The sequence below is a fragment of the Capra hircus genome, chromosome 4 (genome assembly GCF_001704415.2).
Source record: "Capra hircus breed San Clemente chromosome 4, ASM170441v1, whole genome shotgun sequence".
Lineage (NCBI taxonomy): Eukaryota > Metazoa > Chordata > Mammalia > Artiodactyla > Bovidae > Capra > Capra hircus.
This window is the reverse complement of record NC_030811.1, coordinates 50,297,333-50,311,433: the sequence shown is the minus strand read 5'-3', so window position 1 is coordinate 50,311,433 and position 14,101 is coordinate 50,297,333. Positions and strand designations below refer to the sequence as shown.

Sequence of the window (14,101 nt, the reverse complement as noted above, 5' to 3'; positions counted from 1 at the left end):
AGTGAAAAGCGAAAGTGAAGTCTTTCAGTCGTGTCCGACTCTTAGCAACCTCATGGACTCAAGCCTACCAGGCTCCTCCATCCATGGAATTTTCCAGGCAAGAGTACTGGAGTGGGGTGCCATTGCCTTCTCCGTGGAAACAGCTAGATTGGTCCAAAGAACATTTGTTAATCAGCTGCTCTCTTAGTCTCAAAACCCAGTCAAAACAAAACACCCAGAGGTATGTATTTAACAATATTCTATTTTGCATTAATTAAAGGTAGTTTTTGATTATATGAGATTTGTTAAGACACAATAGGACTCTGGGCTCCCTCCAGATGAAGCGCTTATGGCTTTAGGAATGAACTCAATGCAAGGCAGCCCTTTAAACAATACAAAGCACAGCATCTTACGCTTTGCTTTCCTTCAACACCTGAAGGGACTTGACCCAGGATTTGACCTGAAGGGACCTGTTGCAGGTGCAAAGATGTCTCCTGTTCATGGTGGCCCTTTTCAGCCGAGGGTCTTTCCACAACTTCCTGAAGGCCATGCTACTGGACCACTTTTCAGCAGATCTGTATTATGTCTAATATTTTGAAGCCATGAGAAACAAATTATTCTTTGGACTGGAACTTTTGGAGGAAATTAAAATATATGCAACTTTTAAATGACTTTACACATCTGAAATCATTTTATGAGCACAAGAGAATAATCCAGGAATCTGTATAATTTGGCTTCCCCATAAAGTTTGGTGAAGAAGGAAATGGCAACCCACTCCAGTGTTCTTGCCTGGAGAATCCCAGGGATGGTGGAGCCTGGCGGGCTGCCGTCTATGGGATTGCACAGAGTCGGACACGACTGAAGTGACTTAGCAGCAGCAGCAGCAGCAGCGGCAGCAGCAGCAGCAGCGGCAGCAGCATAAAGTTTGGTACTTTTGAGACTGAAAGAGCTGAAATATTTTTGTGAGAAATGTGAGCTTTTCTTCTAATCACAAAATTTAAGAAAACATTTAATTTATTGTTATTATTTCATTTTTACCAAAAAAAAAATCACCTTCAAGATTCCTTTCTTATGTGAGAAGAGAAAGGAGTCAAGCAAGGACTGCCCTCCTTTCACAGAGGGCCTGCTGGGGTCCCTGGGACAACGTGAAACAAGCCATGCCTGCCCATGGCTGTATCTGTTCCCTAACTGCTGCCTACTGCTATGCGTTCTGTTCTGCACCCTTCAGGATGGGAGGAACAGGTGGTGAATCCATTACCAAAACCATCCTGCTATTAGCCAAATAGTACACACACAAAGTCCAGAAGAAGGAACAAAACAAATCAGGTCTATTCTAACCCATAAAGGTCTACAAGGCAGAGATTTGAGAAGGTCTTCTTTGCTTTGTTCAGTTCACACAAGCTCCTCAGTGGGTCTGGCATAGGGCTGCCAGATATAATACAGGACACCCAGTTACATTTGAATTTCAGATAAACAAGGAATGCAGGGAGTATTTGAGACATATACAAACATAGTATTGCATACATTCCATGATTATCTGAAATTCAAGTGTAACTGTACGCTCTGTATTTGTACTTGCAAAATCTGGCCACCCTAATCTCAGGCCTTATTCCTGGATTCTTGAGGTCCCCCTGACCCCAGATTCCTTCATTCGCTCACTCATTCATTCCGCAAACACTTCTGGAGCATTTACTATGTGCCAGGCTCTGTTCTTGGCTCCAGAGAAAGAGTGCCAAATAAGATAGGCAGTCCTTGCCCTGTCCTAGAACATTTGGTCTTGTTGTAAAACAGACCAAAAAAAAAAAAAAAAAAAAAAGATTTTAAGCAAGGAAGAAAATAAAGAATCAACAAGATAACTTCAAATGGTGATAAGTGATATAAAATAATGAAGAAGAGTGAGGTTGGCCCTCGTGAGCAGAGAAGGCCACCTGGAAGTGCACTATCTGTGGCTTGAAGGATGAAGAGACAGCCACGGCTGGAGCTGAAGGGAGAGCAATCCACTCAGAGGGAACAGCAAGTGGAAAAGCCTGTAGGTGAGACATGATTGGATTTACAAATGACAGGAAGGAGGCGAATGTGGCTGGATTGAGCAAGTGGTAACAGAAAAGGCTGGGAAGGAACTGCAGTGGGGTGGGGGCAGAACACAGAGCACTGTTGGTGCTGGGGAAATGGGTGCTGATTTATGGTTTTCAAAGATCACTCCGGCTGCTCCATGGAAAATGTATTTTAAGGAGGAACGTGTAGGAGCTGGGAGACCATTTAGGAGACTGTCCCTACGGGGTGATGATGGTGCATTGGACTAGGGAGAAGAGGCTGATGGATTGGAATACGTTGAAGAATCAAGACGAGTTGCTGGGGTATAGTGTGGAGAGTGGGGCAACACAGAGGATCCAGGATGATTCCTGGAAGTTTCTTGAAGGGAAAACCATTTCTTTCTCCTCCTTTCCTCCTCCCCTTAATTCTTCCCATTCTTCCCTCGTTCACTGGCTTTGTTTGTCCCTGCCTGGCTCAGCCCTCCTGATCTTGCTCTTCTGCTGGCTTCCAGGCCAGATTCTCATTGCTTGAGGTCCATACCTGGCTTCTGTTGCTAGTTGGGTCTGGGGCAGGGGGACAAGGAGGTGTTGAATGCTGAGGTCAGGGAAGAAAAAGAGGGAAGGGTCTTTCACCACAGTTGACCTTCCTTTGGACTCATCCTTGGGTGTTGTAAATGTATTGGGTCTTTTTTCCCTTCAACTGTTGTAACTTCATTTATCAATCTAGGCTCCAGAAAGGGGCAAAAGATGCAAGGTTGTCCTGTTTCATATTTTTCCAAAGAATAACTTCCCCAGGTGGTGCTAGTGGTAAAGAACCTGCTTGCCAATGCAGGCAACTGAAGAGACATGAGTTCAATCCCTTGGTGGGAAAGATCCCCTGGAGGAGGGCATGGCAACCCACTTCAGTATTCTTGACTGGAGAATCCCATGGACAGCGGAGCTTGGTGGGCTCCAGTCCATAGGGTTGCCAAGAGATGGATACAACTAAAGCCACTTAAAGTGAAAATGTGAGTCCCTCAGTCAGATTGTAGCCCTCCAGATTCTTCTGTCCATGAGGTTTTCCAGGCAAGAATACTGGAGTGGGTTGCCATTCTCTTCTCCAGAGATCTTCACAACCCAGGAATTGAACCCAAGTCTCCTACATTGCAGGCAGATTCTTTATGATTTGAGCCACCAGGGAAACCTCTTAGCACACACACAAAGAATAGCTACATTTCAAGTAAAAATTTCAGGCAAGAGTGAGAAAAGGCTCTCATCTTTGATAGTGGCTGGCTCTCACCTTTGAGAGTGGCTGACTCTCACGCCTTGAACCCTAAGCTTGTTCTGCTTGAATTGTGACTCCAGCCAAGAAATTTCTTTGTCATTCCTAAGTTCAGGAAGAGTGGTAAATATGATAAAAAATGGTAAATATCTCAGAGAAATAATGTATGGAGGAAGGAAATGAGGGGGCAAGAAGGAAGGAAAGAAGAAGGAGAAAGGAAAGAAGGGAGGGACAGAGAAGGAGTGGAAAAAAAGAGCAAGAGCAAGTTTTCCCACAATAATATCTGAGCAAAAATTTACTGCTTTATTTTCTTAATCTAATGGTGACCAAACCTCACCAACACAGACATAAAGCAGAACTAGTCTGAGAGCCAGTACTGATTCATATCTGGGATAGAGGAGGCAATGACTTAGGAGGAAAAAAACCAGATGAGAGCAAAACCCAAACCACTCTAAGTTGGGTTTAATGGTGACTCTGTAGCAGCTGGTGTTGAGAGCCCCCAGAGGGTGGGGCTGCCTGTGTCTCCGACCTTTGCAGCCCTGTGTTTCACAGATGACAGACGCAGCCAGCGTTCACTCCTGTACAAGGGAAAAAGGAAGGAGCCAAGCCCTCCTCTCCGGGCCCCATTACCTCATGTTTAAGGGAAGGGGTTGGACCGAATAAGCTCAAAGGTCCCTTTCAGCTTCAATACCATGTTCCCTCACCTTTTCTGTTTTCTCACTCCTGCTTCACTCTCACACATTTCTCTGTAGCCAACACTGTTCTAAAAACTTTCTTTTCCTTACCTCTCTTACAAGCTTCAGGCATTGACCAGAGTTCCAGCAGTTTCTGACTTCTGATGTTGGCAGCTTATTATATTTAGACCTTGAGGGAGGATAGGTAAATAAAACAGTTGCTTGGTGGGTCAGAGTCATGTACACTAAAATCTTCATATTAGTATATAATCAAGTACCAGAGAAAAGATCTGTGAAATTTAGATTTGGAACACTAGTTCCAAAAATGCAGCAGACTGTGATTATCACATCAAGCCTCCTTCTCTGTGAAGCCACATAAAGCTGCTTTCAAAGACAATGGCTACCAAGTTGTGCATGGTTTGGAGACTGGCAGCTGGCCAGGGAATGGCTCCCTCCCCACAACTTATAGAACCCAGTGTAACTGCATATGTGTTACTACAGAAATGGGTCAATCTTCTATTGCTGGGCAAGGCCCACTTCTTATTTACATCTTGAAAAATAAAGAAAAAGAAAAGTAGAGTATCAATCAGGGAAACTAATATTTTACCAAGCCATTTCAGCCACTGAGGATTTTTGTTTTTCCAGAGACATGAAAGATGATAGTATTTGGAGATAGATCAGAAAAGAATTATCCAAATATTTCTCAAGTGTCCCCCTTATTTTTCAGATTATAAATGAAGTAGAGGGATGACATAAACAGGGATAACAGCCTTCTGATACTGTCATCAGTAGATGAACCAGTTAAAACGCTTTTGTCTACAGGGAATGGAAAATTCATTTATATTCGGCTTTAACAATTTATTTATTTAACACAAAAATAATTTTAATGTAAAAATTCTGTGGGTTCAGAAGCTCAATTGTGTCATCAGTGATATAGTTTTCTATCTTTCTACTCTTATTTTCTTAAGCCAACTATCCTCAAGGTCCCAAATGGCTGCCATTGTGCCAGGCAGTGCCCTGTGATGACAGTATTGATGCCAGAAAAAGGAATGTCTCTTTCTGTCTTAGCTTCCATCTGAAGAGAGAGGAAAAAACCCTCCAAGAAGCCTCACCACTGAGCCCTCCCCCACCATTTTCACTGGTCATAATGGTGTTATAGGCATACACCTTCCTGGATCCTTTACTAAGTAAGGGAATGAGAATACCATGATTGGCCTAGGCCTGTGCTGTCTAGTAGAGATATGTAAGCCACACATATAATTTTAAATTTTCTAGCATTCACATTAAAAAGGAAACAAGTGACATTAGTTCTAATAATATATTTTATTGACACCAATGTATCTAAAATATTATCTCAACATATAACTAATACAAGAAATGAATCGTGTTTCATTTTATACTCTTTTTTTAATATTGATTTTTTGTAATCTAGTGTATATTTTACACTCACTGCATATCTCAATTTGGATTGGCCGCATTTTGAGGGAGCAAGAGCCATATATGGACAGTGAGGGTCTAGATTGAACAAGATTAATTGTCAGCATTCTAGAAAGGAGTTTAACCTCCCCTGACATCATGGTCCCTCAGAGGAGGAGTTCTTTTCCTTCGTCGTCCTTGCTGTACCTCTTCCCATGATCCCTTGTTTGGAGAAAGTTGCTCCCACCTACTCAGTCACCAAGAGAAACATGGAATTCATTCGTCATTCTGGGCTCTTGTCCTTCCCTTATTCCTTTGACAAAACCACTCAGTAAATTCTGGCAATTCTGCCTCATACACATCTCTTGAGCATACCTTCTCTTCTCCATCTCCCCTGCTGTGGCCATGATTCAGAACCTGCTACCAGAATCCCGCCTGCATCAGATCGCGACATTGACTTCTGTAAGGCTCCTCAGTGGTCCTCCAAGCTTTTAGGACACAGTTCAGACCCTGTAGTGTAGCACATATCGGCACACGTGGCCCCATCCTCACAAGTTCTCTCCACTCTGGCCATGGAGTGCTGGGCTTCCTGGAATGTCTTTGATCTGTTGTGGTGCTTTCATCCTGTTTTTGCATGGGACTCCCTGTCTTTGGATCACCTTCACCCTCTCCCTTCTCCTTCCTCCCGTCCTCTTCCAGGGTCCTCTTCTTGGGAGCCCTCTCTACCTGGGTAGGATAAAGCACCATAAGGCCACGCTCATCCTCTGCTCTAGCACACATCAAACTGAACTGTGCTCTCTGTATCCTTTCTCCATTAGACAGCGAGCTCCTTGAGGGCAGTGGATGTGCTTTGATTTCTGCAACCCTACTGCACAGCACATGATTCAACAGGTGTGGAGGCAGGGAATGGCAAAGGAAAGCCTCTACACCTATTGAATGGCTGGATGGATGAATAGAAATTCTATTCTCCTCTCAGTCTTTCCTCACCCATGATTGGAGAGCAGCCCTTTCCAGCTTCCTCTTTGCCTTTGGGAATTGTATCAGTTTCCAAAGGATGCCATATTATTTGTTTATATAATTTTGTATTTTATTTGTTTATATAATATAAACAAGACAATATAAATGTATTGTCTTCCAGTACTAGAGGCTGGAAGTCAAACTGTCGGCATGGTTGGTTCTTCCTGTGGGCTGTGAGGAACAATGTGTTCCATGCCTCTTTCCTCACTTCTGGTAGCCTCAGGCACCACCGCTTGCTTGTAGATGGTGACCTTCTCCCAGTGTCTTCATATCATCTTCCCACTGTAGAGGTCTGTGGTTCCCAAACTTCCTTTCTTATAAGTTCAGTTCAGTTCAGTTGCTCAGTCGTGTCCAGCTCTTTGCGACCCCATGGACTGCAGCATGCCAGGTTTCCCTGTCCATCACCAGCTCCCATAACTTGCTCAAACTCATGTCCATAGAGTCAGTGATACCATCCAACTGTCTCACCCTCTGTCGTCCCCTTCTCCTTCTGCCTTCAATCTTTCCCAGCATCAGGGTCTTTTCCAATGAGTAAGTTCTTATAAGGACAGCAGGCAAATCGGATTAGGGCCTTGTATTAGCTTGATCATCTGCAAAGACCTTATTTGTAAATAAAGTCACATTCACAGGGACTGGAGGTTAGGATTTCAACATCTTTTGGCAGGACAAAATTTAACCTATAATGAGATTCACAGGTGAAGGCAAGTGTATTTATTTTCAATTGTTGTGCAACAGATTATCACAAATTTAGCGATTTAAAACCATTCATACTTATTATCTCTCAGGTTTCATTGGCCAGGAGTCCAGGCACAGTTTAGCTGGTCTCCCTGCTTGTTCTCAGAAGGCTCTACTGAAAGTGGTGGCAGAATGCATTCTCATTTGGATGACTCAGGGAAACAATCTGCTGCAAGCTCATTCAGGTTGTTGGCACAATTCACTTACTTGTGGCTGCAGGACTGAGGGCCCTGACTTCTTACTGGCTGTCAGCTGCAGGCTGCCTGCAGTTCCCAGTGGGGAAGTTTGCTGCTTCAAGGCTGGCAGGAGAGTCTCTCTTTGACTCCAGATGGAGTTACTAGCTTTCTTAGGCTCTCTTTCTTACTCTTTCTCCTTCTCTCTCCAATCATGAGAGGGACATTTCTATTGCCCTCTTCTGTTGGTCATAAGCAAGTCACAGGTTCCTCCCATTCTGAAGAGAAGGGGATTATACAGGGTAGTGACTAATTGGGGTCACGTTAACGTATGTCTGCCATAACTGGTATAATTGTTTCTTAGTCTCCCCAGCTTGCCCATAGCAGTTTTACTCTATTTCAGTCTTTCAGGTTCTAGAAAATCTAAGGAATCAGGAGAGGAAGAGGAGTCATGTTCAAGAGAATCTAGTGGCCCCAAAGGAGAACATAATGTAAAAAATTAAGCTTTTGTTGAATTGATTTTAATTTAATATTAAATGATATAAAATATTTAAATGCATTCAAATTATATTACTAAAGAGCATTATTTGATACTGAAATAACAATACAGACATATAGTTATATGGACAGCAAGGAGATCCAACCAGTCAATCCTAAAGGAACTCAACCCTGAATATTCATTGGAAGGACTGATACTGAAGCTGAAGCTCTAATACTTTGGCCACCTGATGTGGAGAGCTGACTCATTGGAAAAGACCCTGATGCTGGGAAAGATTGAAGGCAGGAGGAGAAGGGAGTGACAGAGGATGAGATGGTTGGATGGCATCACTGACTCAATGGACATGAGTTTGAGCATACTCTGGGAGATGGTGAAGGACAGGAAAGCCTGGTGTGCTGGAGTCCATGGGGGTCACAAAGAGTTGGACATGACTTAGCAACTGAACAACAACAAATACAGACATAATAATGATAACAGCTGATATTGAGGGCTGACCATGTGCCAAGCACCATTCCAACACAATTTAGCACATGATACTCAATTCATCCTCACAATTGACCTATTATTCCCATTTTACAGATGATGATACTGACATATAAAGGGGCCAATGAAAAGCCCTAAAGTCACGTTACAGTAACAACTAATAGATGTTAGGTTCAAATATCTGACCCCTAAAGTCTGCTTGATGGCACAGCCCACATTGCTATCTATTAAGCTTGACTTGGATGGTGTTTCTCAAAGCAGGTGATGTGAATCAGCCAATATTTGCCTTTGTGATTCCCATTCTCAGTCTTATGACTGATCTAGTCTTCATGAATGATTAACTCATTCAGTCAAACTATGGAAAAAAGTACAAACATCTTACAAGGCAAAAGGGCCTTGTTTGTACTGAGATATTTCTCCACTGGTCTTAGAGAGATTCAAATGTTTCTTCTACAGTGGGACATCTTTAGTTTTAACAATCCAACCTCAATTCTCCTGGCTTGTTTTGCCTCTGTCCACTCAAATTGGGAAATATTTAAGAGTATTGTCAGTCATACCACTTAGGAGTCTAAATGTTTGTGAACAGATAAGAATATTTTATTTCATTTATGAAAATGAAGATAAGCAAAAATTGGAAGGCATAATTTCCAGAAGAATGTTTGTGACACTGGAATTTTGGGGACCACTTTGTATTTGTGATGTGTATGTAATGATCACATAGGTGGCTGAAGATTCATTGATATCCAGAGGATAAACCACAAGAAAAGCAACCAGGAACAACACCATGCTGTCTGACTTTCCCCAGATCCTTGTATCTTACCTGGAAATTTGTGCTTTGACTCAGATCCTAGCTCTGAGTGTGAAATCTCACAACAAAAGGAATTAATCATTAAAGTTCTATGGGAAATTCTGGTCTTTTAAAAATCACTTGCATACCATTTCTTTGGGTGACATTTTCTTATTGACAAAGCTTAAGTCATGGGTCTGTTAACTTTTTACACATTGTGGCTACAGTGATATAATTCAGGATCTTCTTAAGGATGTGAAAATTTTTTTGCTATCTAGTGACTAAGGACTTTCTATTTTCAATCTGATGAGGTGTCATTTGGGGTGCTATGAACTTTACATACCCATTTATACATCCGCTGATGATTAAAATTAGGAGCTAGATAACTTATTTAACAAGAAGAAAAAATAAAATTATTATGGTGTTTATGCAACATCAAAAAACCTACTTCTTGATGCTGAAAGACACAAGTGTAATCATCAGGCATTTGGCAATGTCTAAAACTTAATTTCATTGTTGTCTTCATCTCCCAATCAAAATGGTATTACCTTTCCTTTCTCCTTCTCAGCCCATTCAGCATTTAGAAGAGAAAGGAAGTAGTTTTCAGCTTTTAGCTGCCATTTTCTTGGATAGTCCAAGTGCATGTGGTCCTGAGCATGCTCACCTAAAATCTGTTTGTCTCTACCCCTCACTTCCACTCCATATTTTTTTTTCTCTTTATGTACTTTAAGCAGTTTACCATAAACATAACTGAATCTTTGTAAATTTGGAGGATAAGACACAAGAAAAAATGTAGAGGAATTAATCAAAACACAAGGATGATTTTTTTTCCCTCTTCTGAATGTCAGCTTTGAAAAACTCTTACTGCTAAAGGCCAGAATAAATGTTAATGATTCAAAACAAAGAAGAAGGTTGCACCTGTAGCTGTACTGTGAAAAAACACTTGTTAGCTTGAGTGATATCCTTGAATTGTTACAGTTTTCTTCTCTAAAAATGCAAGTATCTTTTCTTTTTCTGTTAATTTTTTTACAATACATTTATCTCATTTATTTTTGGTTGTGCTGGGTCTTCGTTGCTGCACACGGGCTTTCTCTCTAGTTGTGGCTATCAGGGGCTGCTCCTCATTGCAGTGAACATGCTTCTCATTGCTGCGGCTTCTCTTGCGGAACACAGGCTCTAGGCACATGGGCTGCAGTAACTGCGGCACTCAGGCTCAACAGCTGTGGCTTGAGGGCTCTGGAGTACAGGGTCAGTAGTTACGAGGCGTGGGTTCAGTTGCTCCATGGCGTGTGGAATCTTCCCAGGCCAGGAACTGAATATGTGTCCCCTGCATAGGTTACTAGTCCCAGAACTTCTGATTTAGTAGGTCTGTAGAGGGACTTGAGACTCTGAATTTCTAATAATACAGAATGGTAAAGCTCCAGATGATACAAAAGAACATAAAGGAGAAGGTTATGAGTCACTTAGAATACTCCCTAGAGACAAACCTTGCTAGCTTCGGTTTGATATGTGCTCTTTGATATACTCCTGGGGCAGACACTGCCAGGTATACCTGGTCTGTCCCCTTTACCGCATTCAAAACCACAAAAACGTCCAACTGAAAATCAAACTGCATAGGCTCCCTTGCAGCTAGTCACGTCACAACAGTTATGAATACAATTTTGGCCACTAAAATCTAAGTAGAAGTGTACGTGGCAAGGGCCTTCTGGAAACACTATCATCTTCTTAATTAAAAAAAAAAAGGTTCATCTGGCCTGTGTCTTTTGTACTTTGCCTTTTCTTTCTTCATGTTGCCTGGAGCTTAGATGTGAAGTCTGGAAGGACAGCTGTCATCTTGTGACCTTACGTGGAAGGTGGTTTTCTGGGGAGATAGAAGGTGGTTGATTCTTTGAGCAGCTGCACCAGCTCTGTACGGCCTACTCTTTACACATGAGAAAAATACTTTCCATATCATTTCATCAATACCTTCTACATTTGTTTCATGTCTAAGTAGTTTTCCACTGTTTGGATTTACTATAATTGAATTTTTAAAAGCAATCCTTCACTGACAGACATTCAAGTCCTAATTTTTCCTTGTACCTATGAAAAAGAGCACAATTCCTGAGGTTTGTTCTCAGAAGAGGAAGACTTGGTCATCTTCTCCCCACTCTGCTCACAAGGATGGTCTCAGTTGTGTTCCCCTCCCTGTCCCAGGAAGATCAACTACAGAAGCAGGGAAATATGCGCCTGTTGTATATGGTCCTGCATTTCTGGCTTGAATGAGGAAATCCCAATGATTGATTATATCTAAAAATTGTTATATACCTGAGTTAGGGAGATGGGGGGGTAGGGAAAAATGATAAAATCTGGGTCATTTTAAGCAACAGTGTATATGGCCCTCATAAGTTCAGTCCAAACAAGTTTAGTCCCTTTTCACAATCTGGTACAAACTGGTGAGAAAGATAGGCCTTCTGGCAACATATGATCTTATCTCTCACAGGAGCAAATACTTGTACAATGAGACATACATCCATCCCCCAAACTAACTTTCAGAGATAATTTAGTCTAAACCAATATACAAAGGAATTGAAATTTTAAAACTCTCCAATAAAATATTAATTAAAATGAATCCAGTTTCCCTCAGTAAACACACTACTTAATCAAACTGCATTCAAAGGTAATGACAATCTCATGGACTGTTGTTTTAAAACAACAGGTGGGTTTTGCTTTCCGTTTGGATAAAGGGATCATTTTGGTAATTTTTGCCCAAACAAAGGAAGCAGGCTACAAAGGCAAATTGATATTTTCTTCAGAGAAAAGTTTTGTCAGCAATTAAATAGATAAAAAGAAATTTCTTCAGTTTCAAAACATTTTAAGCCCCACTGGACATCTCAGTAAATTTATAATCTTTCCTTTTTTGCTGAGGCTTCTATGAATTCAAAACAAACTTATATCCCACTATTGAATAATCATATGACTCTTTATGACAGAAGGTTCTGTAGACTAGCCTTTAGCTACATGTAAGAAAATAAGAATCACAAGCTGGAATCAAGATTGCCAGGAGAAATATCAATAACCTCAGATATGCAGATTACACCACCCTTATGGCAGAAAGTGAAGAGGAACTAAAAAGCCTCTTGATGAAAGTGAAGGAGGAGAGTGAAAAAGTTGGCTTAAAGCTCAACATTCAGAAAACTAAGATCATGGCATCTGGTCCCATCACTTCACGGCAAATAGATGGGGAAACAGTGGAAACAGTGTCAGACTTGATTTTTGGGGGCTCCAAAATCACTGCAGATGGTGATTGCAGCCATGAAATTAAAAGACGCTTACTCCTTGGAAGGAAAGTTATGACCAACCTAGATAGCATATTCAAAAGCAGAGATATTATTTTGCCAACAAAGGTCCGCCTAGTCAAGGCTATGGTTTTTCCAGTAGTCATGTATGGATGTGAGAGTTGGACTGTGAAGAAAGCTGAGCGCCGAAGAATTGCTGCTTTTGGTGGTGTTGGAGAAGACTCTTGAGAGTCCCTTAGACTGCAAGGAGATCCAACCAGTCCATTCTAAAGGAGATCAGCCCTGCGTGTTCTTTGGAAAGAAAGATGCTAAAGCTGAAACTCCAATACTTTGGCCACCTCATGCGAAGAGTTGACTCATTGGAAAAGACTCTGATGCTGGGAGGGATTAGGGGCAGGAGGAGAAGGGGACGACAGAGGATGAGATGGCTGGATGGCATCAGCGACTCGATGGACGTGAGTTTGAGTGAACTCTGGGAATTGGTGATGGACAGAGAGGCCTGGCTTGTGATTCATGGGGTCACAAAGAGTCGGACATAACTGAGCGACTGAACTGAACTAAACTGAAGGAAATATTTTGAAATTTTCAAATGGGCAAAAGCATGGCTGGATATCCTTTCAAAGGAACATTTAAATCTCTGGGATTATCTGATTTTATAGGAATGTATACCCCTGTTTATCTTTGACTAGGCTTATTTTATAACTCCTTAAAAATTTATAGAAAACTGATAGGAATGTAAATAATTCTTGTCCATAAAAATACAGATAGCTTGAAGAATGTATTTAATTGATTTTTGCTTTAAGGATAGATTAATTTTGAAAATTCATTTCAAATGTTTTTATTGCATTTATAATTTGTAGTTCTTTGATTTCTCCTTTGAACCAGCTGTAATATCTTACTGATTCCCTCGTAACTTATTTTTGACATGTGTTCATTTTATATTTTTATGAGCATTATGACTTTACCATTTTTGGAAAATAATTTTTTAAGCTCAAATGGAACCTTTATTTTTATTTCATTTCAAAAATAAAATGTACTTTCAAATTATAAAAGTAATACACCACTTACTTATAAAAAATTGAATACAGAAAAGAATATTGAAAGAAATTAGAATCATTTGGAATCATACTATCCACATATAACCATGATTAACAGTTGAATTGTTTTCCTCTATACTTCCTTTCTTTTTTTTTTTCCCCTTACGTGTCAGTTTTTTTTTTAATTTTAGTGATGAATTTATTTATTTTTATTTTTTTTTTAATTTTAAAATCTTTAATTCTTACATGCGTTGCCAAACATGAACCCCCCTCCCACCTCCCTCCCCATAACATCTCTCTGGGTCATCCCCATGCACCAGCCCCAAGCATGCTGTATCCTGCGTCAGACATAGACTGGCGATTCGATTCTTACATGATAGTATACATGTTAGAATGCCATTCCTATACTTCCTTTCTTAAAAGTGAAAGTGAAAGTTGCTCAGTCTTGTCCGATTCTTTGCAACCCCATGGACTGTATGTAGCTCACCAGGCTTCTCTGTCCGTGGAATTCTCCAGGCAAGAATACTGGAGTGGGTAGCCATTGCCTTCTCCAGGGGGTCTTCCCGACCCAGGGATTAAACGTGGGTCTTCTGCATTGCAGGCAGAATCTTTACCATCTGAGCCACCAGAGAAGCCCTCCTTTTTTTAAGGGCTTTTTAAAATTAACTTTTAAAAATTAGTTTTTTATCTATGTAACATAAATTAGAGGAGAAGGCAATGGCACCCCACTCC

General features: G+C 41.1%; 1 long non-coding RNA gene across 2 annotated transcripts in view; it reads left to right on the top strand.

Annotated features, from left to right (window-relative positions):
- Positions 1,907 to 14,101, top strand: part of LOC108635844 — a 91,312-nt gene continuing 79,117 nt past the window's right edge. For both annotated transcript variants that reach the window (XR_001917964.1, XR_001917965.1), the window contains exon 1: positions 1,907 to 2,012. This is a non-coding gene — a long non-coding RNA (uncharacterized LOC108635844). The remainder of the gene's footprint in view (positions 2,013 to 14,101) is intronic.